Consider the following 12,127-nt stretch of genomic DNA (forward strand, 5'->3'; position numbering starts at 1 on the left):
TATCCCCATACCGAGTAACGGGACCCTATAGGGACAAGGTGCGGAAGGAGCTGGACGAGATGCTGAGGGAGAACATAATCGTCCCCTCTTCTAGTCCTTGGTCCTCTCCGATAGTCCTTGTGGACAAGCCTGATGGGAGCATTAGGTTTTGTGTCGATTACAGGAAATTAAACCGTGTAACCACTCCTGATGCCTACCCAATGCCCAGGCTAGACAACCTGATTGAAACCATAGGGGGTTGTCGGTTCATCTCATCATTGGACCTGGTAAAGGGATATTGGCAATTAAGAATTGATCCCAGGGATCAAGAAAAGACTGCTTTTTGCAGCCCTTTTGGTCTCTATGAGTTTCGAGTCCTGAGCTTTGGTCTCAGAAATGCACCAGCCACATTCCAAAGGCTGATGGACCAGACCTTGGCAGGGCTCAGTGACTTTACAGTGGCCTACATTGACGACATAGGGATCTTCAGTAATACCTGGGAAGATCACCTGATACACCTGGAGTTAGTGCTGCAGAGGTTAAGTGCAGCAGGGCTAACAGTAAAGGCCAGCAAGTGTCAGCTGGGTAGCCCAGAAATAAAATACTTGGGTCACATGGTAGGGGGAGGAGTGATAAAACCCCTGGAGGCCAAAATAGAAGCAGTTCGTGATTGGCCTAGACCCAACACCAAGAAAAAAGTCAAATCATTTCTTGGGTTGGTGGGCTACTACAGAAAGTTCATCCCGAGGTTTAGCGAGATTGCGGCTCCGCTGACCGATCTGACGAGGAAGAAGGCTGATGACCGCATCCCGTGGACCAGCGACTGTGAGGCGGCGTTCCAGAGGTTGAAGGAGGCGTTAATCAACTATCCTGTCCTGCGTGCTCCAGACTTCGACCGGGAGTTCATCATCTACACCGATGCGTCTAACAGCGGGGTAGGAGCAGTTCTGTGCCAGGAGGATGAGAATGGTGACCAGCATCCAGTGTCCTACCTGAGTAGGAAACTTCAAAAAGGTGAGAGACATTTGGCAACCGTGGAGAAGGAGTGTTTGGCCATAGTCTACGCGATCCAGAAGGCCAAGCCTTACATCTGGGGAAGACATTTTATTCTGTGTACTGACCATTCACTATTGCAATGGTTAAAGACAATGAAAACCCACAATAGCAAACTTATGAGGTGGGCTTTAAATCTACAGGACTATGACTTTGAAGTGAAGGTGGTCAGAGGGTCAGTGAACTGTGTTGCTGACGCCTTATCAAGAAGACCTGAAGAATGAAGACGGCGAAAGAACATGGACTATGTGTATATAATGATGACAAAAAGTAAAATGTACCTGTTTTTGAATTGGTTTGTATGAATAAAGGTAAATTGATGTAATGTTAATGGTAAATGTTTAAATGCATAATTGCTATGGTTAACTTAGAGTGTAAGTATGAGTAAGTATAATATGGTATGTATAACTGTTGTTGTGTATTTTATTCAGGTTGTTTTTTGGTGAAAAGCACGTTAGCTTTCCCCCTACAAAACAACTTATAAAGAGGGGAGGTGTTACATACAGCACTGATGTTACCTGTCTGTCATGGGTTTGGAGGGAAAGTTCCATCCTATGGGGAGTGGAAGGCGGGACATCAGGAGGAGGGGCTGTACTGTATAAATATGTGATGCCTGTGTGGTGAAGTAAGAGACACTGAAAGACACTGGGGTGTGACGAAGCAGCAGCTGGGAAGAAGAAGCTGTTGTGGGAGTCTGTGTGTCAGACAGGGTACTTCTGTGTGTCAGAGTACCAACCTGATAGGTTCAGGTGTCTGTTGGTTAGCCAGAACTGATAGGTTCAGGGTCTGTGCTTCAACTTAAGGGTTCTGGGTGAACTAAACTGTATGCTTGTATGAGTGAGAATAAGCCACGTTACTTTATCCTATTCACCTGATTGTTTATTTTTCCCTGTGTGTATTTAAATAAACCTTATTCTTTTTATTGTTTAAAAATCCATCCCTGGTCTGTGTGACTTCTTACAGGGAATGGTTGGTGGCAGCTTAGTGTAACTGTGTGGCAGATCCCAGTAGGTCTGGGTTTGTCACACTGAACATGCCACATTTGCTGTGTAAACTGTTGAGAGAAAGATAACTAAGCAGTTTGTGACTTTGAAACCAAGCAGCTGGTGCTGCTTCACATATTATCATGATTTTGAAAGACCAGGTTGCAGAAACAAATATCAGATGTTTTGCATAAATAAATGGTACGACACAGATTGATCAATATGTCTGGTGTAGCAGTTTGTAGCTAGTGGAAAAGCCTTCGTCAATGACATTAGGTAACATCTACTCCACTTTCCCTTTAAACTTAAGATGTAAGCAACAAGCAGTAAGGTGCAATCTAATTACTGTCCGCTCTGCTTAACAATAGAGACCTGTAATGTTTTCACTTCCTCTCCTGCTTCCAGGTTACCATTTATATAAGTCCAAAAGAGCTGGTAATGACTTGCCGGGAGAGGATGGGGGTGTAATAGCATCCATATTGGTGAATGCCATATAATAAGGTTGCAAATTGCACTGCTTTGAACTCTACCTTTGCTTTCTCCATTTTCTTCACTTACTATTTCTCATACAGAATTTCCATTTTCCATAGTTCAGGTTTTAATACTTTTCACTGCATTTTGCAACCACTACTTTAAAATAGTACATATTTGCAATTCACAGAAACGGAAAGAAAACTCTGGTGTACCTTTGAGATTGAGTTTTTGTGATGATATTGTTCAGTTGCTGCTCAGTCTGATGGGACATGTACAAGAAATTCACAAAGGATTACATCCACATGGCTGATGATTTCAATATACTATTCCCTGTACACAGGTCCAAAACAAAGGATATTCTTGATTTTTTTTTTTTATTTATGCTCTGCTGAGCAAATATAGTTCAACCTGTTTGGAGAAGCTCATGATAGGTATGTATTCAGGAAGAAAAGCTAGCCAAGCTTTAGAACTGCACAACTGCTTTGTGTTGACATGGGACACAATTCAGTCATTCTACCTCTCGGTGAATAGTGTCTTGCCCAGTTAAATAATCTCAGCCAGTCTGCCTCCTTCTATCAGGGAGGCTGCTATTCACTGGAACAGAGCATTCAGCCAAAGAATGATTCAGACGGCTGAGTATTCTTTAGTCTCACACCTGACACAAGTCTGCGGCTGCAAAGCTCCACAATTTAAATACCAAAGCAATATTTTGCAACGTCTAGGCAGAGGAATCTAGAATCTTTCACATTCAGCTATATGCCCTGATGTCAGCACCTTCAAGTAAATTAAACAGTAGAAGCCTCATGTTTTTCTTCAGATTCTGAGACGCAAACATTCCCCTTCTGAATATAAGAACATCGTCTTCCTGATGGCAAGTATTAAATACCTGCCGTCTGCAATACATACAAACCACTCACAAACATTCTATTCCCTCCAAAACATTGAAGTATTTCTTGAATAGATCCTCGACTATTTGCAATGGGAGAAATGAACAAATATAAGTACTACTAGGTTATGGATCAGATGCTCTCCTTACAGAAAAGAAATACCCACAAAAGGAGACAGAGCCATTTCATGTTGTCCTGCCATTTCCAAGTCTTCACAGCAATACAACTTCCTCAACATACAGTAGAAGGCTTCAGACTAAAACTAATCCAGAGGTGATGGGGGGTGGGTCACACTCAAAGCCACCTGATCCTGCTTGTCATTTTGCGTTGCATGGGAAGACGTGAATCAAGGCAATGGGGGGGTAGTAGAAAACGGTTCCCCTTAGTGATGGTAGTGGCGAAAATATAGCAGAGAAAGGTGGGTATACATGCAGGAACACAAACAGGAAGGCCAAAAAATTCTATTCAGTCACCCAATTTAGAAATGTCGTAGCAACTGCCACGGCTTCTCCCTTCTCTCCTTCAAAGTATAATGAGGCTGGGAGATGAGGAGAAAGGAACTTAAGCAAGGGCCTGACTCTTTGCCTTCGGCAAGATAGTTAAAAGAAAGAAAGAGAGAGAGAGAGAGCAGTACTCCATTGGTCCTAATGGATCAGACATCATTGGGTTTGGAGAAGAACAGTGGAAGGTTAAGCGTGACCCAGATTTCACAATAAAGTACAGTACCTGCAAGCAAGTACAGACTGGAAAACAAATCACTGCTTTAAATACTTCCCAGTGCCCATGCGCTTCCAGTGAGATTTGCCTTTATTCCCCTTTTATCACTAGATCCTCAATTCCACATCACAAACTGCATTTGACCTCTCTCAAGTTTCAGAAATTGTTTGCTTTGCAATAAAAGGAGCTTCTGAGTTTCATGAAAAACCTCCAAAACTGACCTGGATGCACAAAACAAATTGCACTGTTTGAGGATACTAGCTGTGGTCACTTTCTTAGAAGTTTGAAGTATTTCCTAGCTATTGGAACACTACTGCTTTTGTTGTCCTGCAGACTAAGCCATAGCCCATTTGACAATAATGCACAAAAGATGCCATGGAGAACATCTATGATAATCTGTTCATACTTAGGAAGTGTCTTATGTATGCTCCTTTTACAAGGCAAGAGACATTGCAAGTACAAATAGTAGTCCAATCCTCCAGAAATGTGGCAGCGAACCAGGAAAAGATGTCATGTACAACCCAACTGCAATGTTAAGTCTCTCTCAACTATAGTTCCTTACCTGAAATATCACTAGAAAACCACGCACTGCATTCTCTCTCAGGTTTTCAAGATGCTAATCACAGATCTTTTGGGATGCCACAGAGGGACCGATCCAAGCTCTCTGTCAAACCAACGACTCACCCTAGCTTTGTGCAACAGTCTCAGTGCTGCACCCCAGCACAGTGTGCCAACTTATGCCGACACAATGTCCTAGGCCAGATGCATTATTAAGACTATTATCAACTTCTGCAAGCAGAGACTACCAATACACCCCTTCCTACTTAATCGTCATGCACTTGCTTGTTCATCTGCGCAAGACGTTTTCTTGTGTTTGTACCCTTCTGCAATTTCTACACAGTATTTTCTAGAGACTAAGGCCAGAATCCAGTTCATCAAGGCATAATGTTAAAGGTACATTGTCATAAACGTGCCTCAAAAAGAAAAAAAGTGTGCAAGTTGCACAACTGGTTCCACAGCTCCCATTTGACCCACTGTACAGTGTACCAGCAGAATTGCTTTGTGGATAGTACGGCCACCTGGGCATGACTGTAGCTACCATGAGCGTAATTTTGGATTACGCACAGGCAGCAATGTAACTGGAGTTTAGCTATTGTACATCAAAGCTTGAATTAAAATTCAGTGGTTAATAGGTAGGCATTTACTTTTGCTATATCATGCTTCTTCATCCCAACACTATGCTTCTGGCATCTCCAGGTAGTTTCCAGTGAATGCAAAGATGGCTGCACCTAATTCTTTCCACTGCTGTGGAATTCACACCAGCACTAAATGGGGCTGCTCCTCCTTCCTGGGAATTATTTGCGTACATCAGACTTCATGAAGCTTTGGAGTACGGCCATTGTTTTGCAGCATCGGTGCCTATCTCTTTGTTCTTCTGCTTTCAACAAGGAGAATTCACACTCCCACTTCACCTGCTCTACCACTATTCGTCATTGGGCTAGAACGGCTTCAGTTTTACAGTTTCAGGTTTTGCAGAAGCAGAGAAGCACTAGGACAATTTGTAATAATTTGGCTCATCATTAAAAATTACAAAATTTAAAAATTACAAAAAGCACCATGTTCTAGCTGAAGGCATTCCCACCTCCCCTTGCATTAGCTAATCTCTCCCCATTCTTCCACATTACATTTAATTCATGTCTTCCTACAATTTAACAGTTTAGTTTGTGCTGCTTTTTATTAAGGCAGCAAAGTTGCTATAGCATGCATTAAGCCGATAGTTAAGTTTCTGTTCTTCATACCAAACAATTACATTTTGGCGCTGAATTATTGGTACTCTTACATATTGTAGAAGAAAAAGAAATAACAGAAACTCTTCAGCACCGAATAGCTATTACTGGCATTCTTTTTTAAAAAATCAAACAATGCTGTCAAACAATTTAACACATTCATACTAAACGCGTTATTCACAAAAAATAACCGAAATGATTGTGAGCCACTATTATTCATCATGGCAACTACCTTTTTGCAAGATCTGGTAGGCTGTCAGTATTTTAAACAAACAGGCAGGAAAAGAACAGATACCAGAGGACTACGAGTCCTTTATTTGTCTTATCAGAAATAATGCAACTTTTACATGAACCAGTGCCTTTACATGCAAATTATCAGCCCGGGCCCTTACAGAATGATAGATCTTCAAGTGTCTATTTTTCACCCAAATAACTAACCGTTTATACATTTATACACACACCAAACCCGTGAATGGCCTGAAAATACTGTAGCAATAGTTGATTATAAATCTGGAAAAAATTAAACCTCACTGCTGCTCGTGTTGCTTGGATAATTCCCAAGAAAGGTGTTTTAAGCTGGTTAAAGTGTTACTGCACCTTGGATTTACTTTCTTGCAAATATGATACAGTACTTCTTATTCTATAAGGGTGTAATCATGCTGATTTTAGAAGAACAAATAGACAGACGTTTGCATTTTGGGAGGGAAGTGGATAGAATCTTATAAGGTAGAAGGGGATGTTTAAAAAGAACACATCTTCTAAATTCTGCAGGTATTGCTATTTCATTAATTCTATTATTAATAGAAAAATCCTTGTGAATCGCACATACAATTTAATAAGTACTCAGGAAAACAATGGTTGTGTTTCTTGCTGTAGTACATTAAATAACTTTTTTTTCTTTCTCAAAAATTTTTTTTGCAGAAATGTAAAGAAGGAACAGAGGTAAGTTACCTTATACAAATTTTTCCATTTTATATGTTTTTTAAAAATCCTTTGGTAAGTATTTTTAGATGACCTTTCATTTTTAAAAATGCAGCATCTCACATGTGTCATTATCAGCTCAGGCACTCCCATCGCCAAGTCTTTTAAATACTCAATTCATCTCAATTAACAAGCAAACTGTGCATGACTGGCCAGGACTTGGGGAGGGATAATTTCTGCTGATCCAAGAAGAATGATATGTGTGAAAATGGGGCATAATCATTTCTTGCATTTGAATCCTTGGAGTATTACAGCGAATAGAGGAACAAAAACAAAACCTATTAAGAAACAAGATCAACTTTTAATTCTTTTTTTAAACCATTACTTGTAAGTGTCTAGTTTTCCAACTAGACACTGACAAGTAATCAAATCAGTGATTAATTCATTGCATTTTAATCTGGAGCCTTAAAATCTTTCTGTTAATATCAGAGAGCTTTGTTTTTTTATTGCTTTCTTCTACCTCACCCAGCCTTTTCCATTTAGAGGTGTTTTTTTTGAGGGGGGGCGGTATTAGAGATAGGAGGTTCTGCTATTCATATAATGCTCTGGCACTGTGTAGATACAGAAGTGTGAATTCAATAATTTCTCCTATTCTAAATTTATGTTCAGCCATTGCAGCTAATGCCCTTGATGCAATTTCAAATTGCTATCATTACCACGGATCACTAGAAATCAGAGGTAATTGTAAAGAAGGAAGTGGAGGGATGAGGGAGGAAACAAAGAATAAAAGCTCAAAATGAAAGGATAGATATTAAGTTTTAATCAATTTAATTTTATCTCTAAATCCCATCTTTACTCTCAGGTTTGTAGGGGGTAAGATGAGAAATGCAAATCCTGAACCATGACACCGGCCTATTGTGGGGAAGAATGTCTGCCCATGAATCCAGATTAAGATAGAGGACATCATTTATTGCTCTGTTATGGTGAAAACGTGCATTGTAATCCACATGGGCTCAGGAGCTTCGTTCTTAACACTGTCTTGCAATTTCATTAATTTTCGCAGAAATGTCATAGCGACATAATCTCATTTCTCACACAGACACACATATGTGCACAACTTGCTATGCATATTTTGTTCTTTTCACTCCACTATCAAGAAACTTGTCTACTCTTCCATCTTGAGCATTTAACCTTATTTACTTCTCTTTCTGCAAATGCCTATAATTAGTCTAACCTTGTCACACAAACAATGAGTCAGCTTATCGCTGTTCGTGAACAAGCAAACAAGGAAACAAAGAAAAATTACAACCCACAAACTACATTTTAAGGAGGAAAGTGGTGGAAATATTTACTAGTAACTAGTCTTCTGAAAGTTTCAGCGTAATTGCATACTTACACCTTTGCCATTTTTGAATGGTTTCCCCGCATCATTAAAAACCTTTATACTGTTCACACCCACTTTTGCACAGTATGTACATCATAATTTCTCATTATGCTTCTCAACTCCATTACATTTTAACCCACAATTTATGATGAAAATAAAGTCAAACTTAAACCAAACAAGCTATGACATGCTAAACAATAAGTCTTTGACTAAGCTCATTTCCCAGTCTCATTTCATGCCACAAATGGACATTGAAAACAAAATACTGCAAGAAGAATGACAATTATATAAACTATACGCAGCAGTTTGACTTTTTAAAATTTTAGACAGATTCTGACAAATGATAATATTTACCTGGGTTCATGTATCCAGCCAGTGCGTATTTACTAATCATTTACCAATGGATCTAAACAGTGTGAGGGCTTTTTGTCTGGCAGAAACATCCTTTTCCAAATCACATTACTCACCGAGAATTCTACTAAAATTATTAGAATTTGCTTTAAAATCACCAATTGAGAACTGAGGGGGAAGTGGAAAAACCTTTAAATACACAGTGGGAAAGGACATTTGCTAATATTCCAGTGTCAACATATTCTGCAACACTGAAAGTTATTCTTCCAGTTACTGTTAAAAGAAACAAGAATAGATACATTTGCAGAGTAAAAGATTTTTTTTTTTTAAATAGATGATAGCAGAAGAAAAGTTGCATGCATACTCCACACTTATGGAAAACAATGGGACTTAATTGTTTAACCTGGACTTGGCCATGCCCCAAATACAAAGCATTATTACTCTGGACTGTTAAAACTCTGGCAGTAAACTTGTTTCTTAACTAGACACAGAAGTTAAGAGAGTGCAGTAGCGGGGCCTGTAAATTCTAAAAACATTCCGCTTTAAAAAAAGGAAACCTACTCCATCTATAATGTAACATCACCATCACCAAGGTTTAATTCTTCATAAGCAAATCAGCAATAACAAAGAGCTTCTAAGAAGAAGCAACTACTCTGGGGGTACATATTTCGAGCTTAACTAACACTAAACAAGATGTAGGAATCCTAGAAGGTCAGGGCAGGATGTATCAAAACTCAGAATTATCAAATAGTTATCAACAATTTTGCCTTCATATGTATGGTTAAAAGAAAATTACACCTTTTGCAAGCAGCCAATACAATAATCAATTCATCACATAGGTAAGTCAGGCATAATGTTCTATTTTTCCATATATAACTCATGCACATTCATCAGCTGGACAGTGGGTTATATAGACATTTTTATTTCACTTTTTTACACTATTAAGAGCCAAACATACATTTATCAAGGGAGTCACCTCGTATTTTATGGACTGTGCAATGAAGTTAACACAAACGTATGCCTGCTAGTACTGGCTATTACATTGTGTACTTCAAAAGTGCAGTTGTGCTGCTGAAGGTAATAAAATACACTCTGAAGAAACATTAAATATATTTTAAGAACACCTTCTGATATGATCAGGAAACATTATCTGAAAGAACAGCATTTAAACTTTTGGATCCCATACTGATATGTTAGAAATTCTTTCATTTGAGCAGATGACAGAGTTATGTTGCATTACTTGTCATTTATACAGTATACGCAAAATAAACCATTTATTAATCTTGCCTGAAACTGGTGGCAATAGAGAATTTTGGGAACTGATGCCTACTATAGTCAAAACTATAAGATTCAACAGGTTTCAAAACAGGTGTTTTTAAAAGAAAATATTCTTTACTGGGACAAATATTATGTATCATTTTATAAATAATCTGTATGGTCTTCAACAAGAGAAGTGTCTGTCAAACCAAGAGGCAAAATACTAAATACATAATGGCACAGTGAAATACAACATTCAGAATTTCTTTTTGAAATGTCAGTCTCATAATACCCTAATAATTAAAGTGTATCTGTCCTCAAAGTAGCTAACCCTTAACAAAAATTTCAAGAATGTGTATTTTTGCTGTTAACAGTAAGAGAGACCAAAAAATGCAAAAGAAAGTGAAGAAAACAAATTTTCAATACACATGTACCAAACTTTTTGGCTCAGAAATTAGAGTGACAGTGGAATTTGGCTGAAAAGCCAGTTATAATATAGGTATCTTAAGTGAAATAACCTAATGATTTATTTCTAAAGGCAAATTTACAATTCTAGATTCCTAGAATGCAGGTATCGCTACTATACATCATAGCATTATCAGCAGAATATGGACTTTTAGATAAAAGTGCTAATTTACTAATACATAATTTGAGAGTTTTAGCAGCTAAACGTCAGGTGAAATAGTGTTATTTCACATTTTTAACTGTGCCATGTTTTTCTCAGACTGGATCCCTTAAATACTGTTTCTAAAACTTCAGTATCTTCCAGAAGCTTTTAATAAAGGAGTTGGAAGCAACTGAATAAAAGAAAAAAACATACATCGTACTCTTCTTTTGCAAGTTTATTTTATTCCTGGATCACTGACAAGAAACGTAACATCTGAACAAGGGAGTTCTTCTTCATGGCAGTGTATCCTGCCTACATTTCAAAGTAACCCTGTTAAAAGACACCTTAGTTCATCTAACTAACGTCTGTCTTGGACGCCTCTTGTAAAACTTATGCAGGCACTACAGGTATCAAATCCACACTCAGTATGGATTTGATATAGTCAAGGGATGAAAAGCCCTAATTTGTGCAACCAATATTTTTAGGCATCTGAAAGTCTGGCTGCTTAATTCCAAGAGGTGGAAAAATATTTCTATTTCACCTTCAAAAAAAGAAAAAAAAGATCAGTCTTGAGGTGACAGAGTGAGCTGACAGGAACTTATCTAAGGCCTCTGTACCAGATGACAACTATAGACTAGGTGGGATTTACTGCTCTGATAAGAGACTTTGGGTTGAGCATTTTCGTAGCATAACACTTCACTGAGTGAGGTTCTGGCTTACTTTGTGCTTGTCATACTTATTTGACTTTCAACTATTCCACACAATATCTTTTAACTGTAGAGCTGTGGAGACACAGCATTAAGTAATCCACTGGATACATCTCAGCTCTCCTTTATGAGGAAACGCCAGCTTTGGGGAAAACCTTTAATCTCAGGCAAACTTTCAGCTTTCGGATGACATTCGGAAGCTGCACTCCTTTCTTTTTCGGGATTAGGATAATTACTCATTTACCATTTATAGAATTCTGGTTTCCTCAGAGAACTTAAAGAGCAGCCTTCTTCACACGCGCGCGCCCTAACTTTAAAACACAACCAGGCTTGGCAAAGAGCGAGAGAGGATGAAAGAAAAGAAAAAGAAAAAAAAGAAGAAGAAAAGAGGGGGAAATTATTCACGAAGCATAAAAATGAGAGCTTGCCCCCAAACCACCTGTCACCAAACGGTTTTTTTTTTCCTTTTGCTCTTCTAAATCAAAGATGATTCCTCCCCCCCCAACCCGCCCCATACACACACTCAACCCCCCCCCCAAGCAGCAACTGCATATGGTGCTTCTTGCCTACAAAACCCCACGACTGGGACATCCCGTTCGTCAAACAGGACATCCCTCAACACATGCCGTCATATTATGTTATTTTTATGGGGGCTTCTAATGGAACGAGGCGCTTCTAACCAACCCATCGCCATCCATTACGACGGAGACAAGCGGTGTTCAGGATTGTGATTTTTGGTTCTCATGGCAGCGATGAAAAAGCAGCAAGGGATCCAGATTCCTTGGGGGGCCCTGTGCCCACTCCAGTGATTCCCCCCCCCACACACACATCCCAATTACACCTGTGAGGAATTCATGTGGCATTTTTCCCCCTTGGAAAAGGGGTCAAGGGGAGCACCTGCCCTATAAATGCCTGGACAGGCGCTACCTATTCTGGGTCTCCAAAACACGGGGGAGAGAGAGGCGGGAGGACGGCTAGTAGGCTTCATTCCCCACCTTTTGGGCTTTATAAATCCAACTA

General features: G+C 39.3%; 1 protein-coding gene and 1 long non-coding RNA gene across 3 annotated transcripts in view; one reads left to right on the forward strand and one right to left on the reverse strand.

The window, feature by feature from the left end:
- The window catches only part of LOC110071887 (uncharacterized), a 41,039-nt gene extending 29,613 nt beyond the window's left edge, over nt 1-11,426 (forward strand). The window contains exons 2-3 of one of the 2 annotated variants that reach the window (XR_002299298.3): nt 6,802-6,822; nt 7,664-11,426. This is a non-coding gene — a long non-coding RNA (uncharacterized LOC110071887). Of the gene's footprint in view, nt 1-6,801 lie in introns of both variants that reach the window. The other variant, XR_013537740.1, reaches the window with a different exon arrangement.
- The window catches only part of ADARB2 (adenosine deaminase RNA specific B2 (inactive)), a 392,231-nt gene that overhangs the window by 378,600 nt on the left and 1,504 nt on the right, over nt 1-12,127 (reverse strand). The window lies entirely within an intron of this gene.

This window comes from Pogona vitticeps, chromosome 6 (genome assembly GCF_051106095.1).
Source record: "Pogona vitticeps strain Pit_001003342236 chromosome 6, PviZW2.1, whole genome shotgun sequence".
NCBI classification, from domain to species: Eukaryota; Metazoa; Chordata; class Lepidosauria; order Squamata; family Agamidae; genus Pogona; species Pogona vitticeps.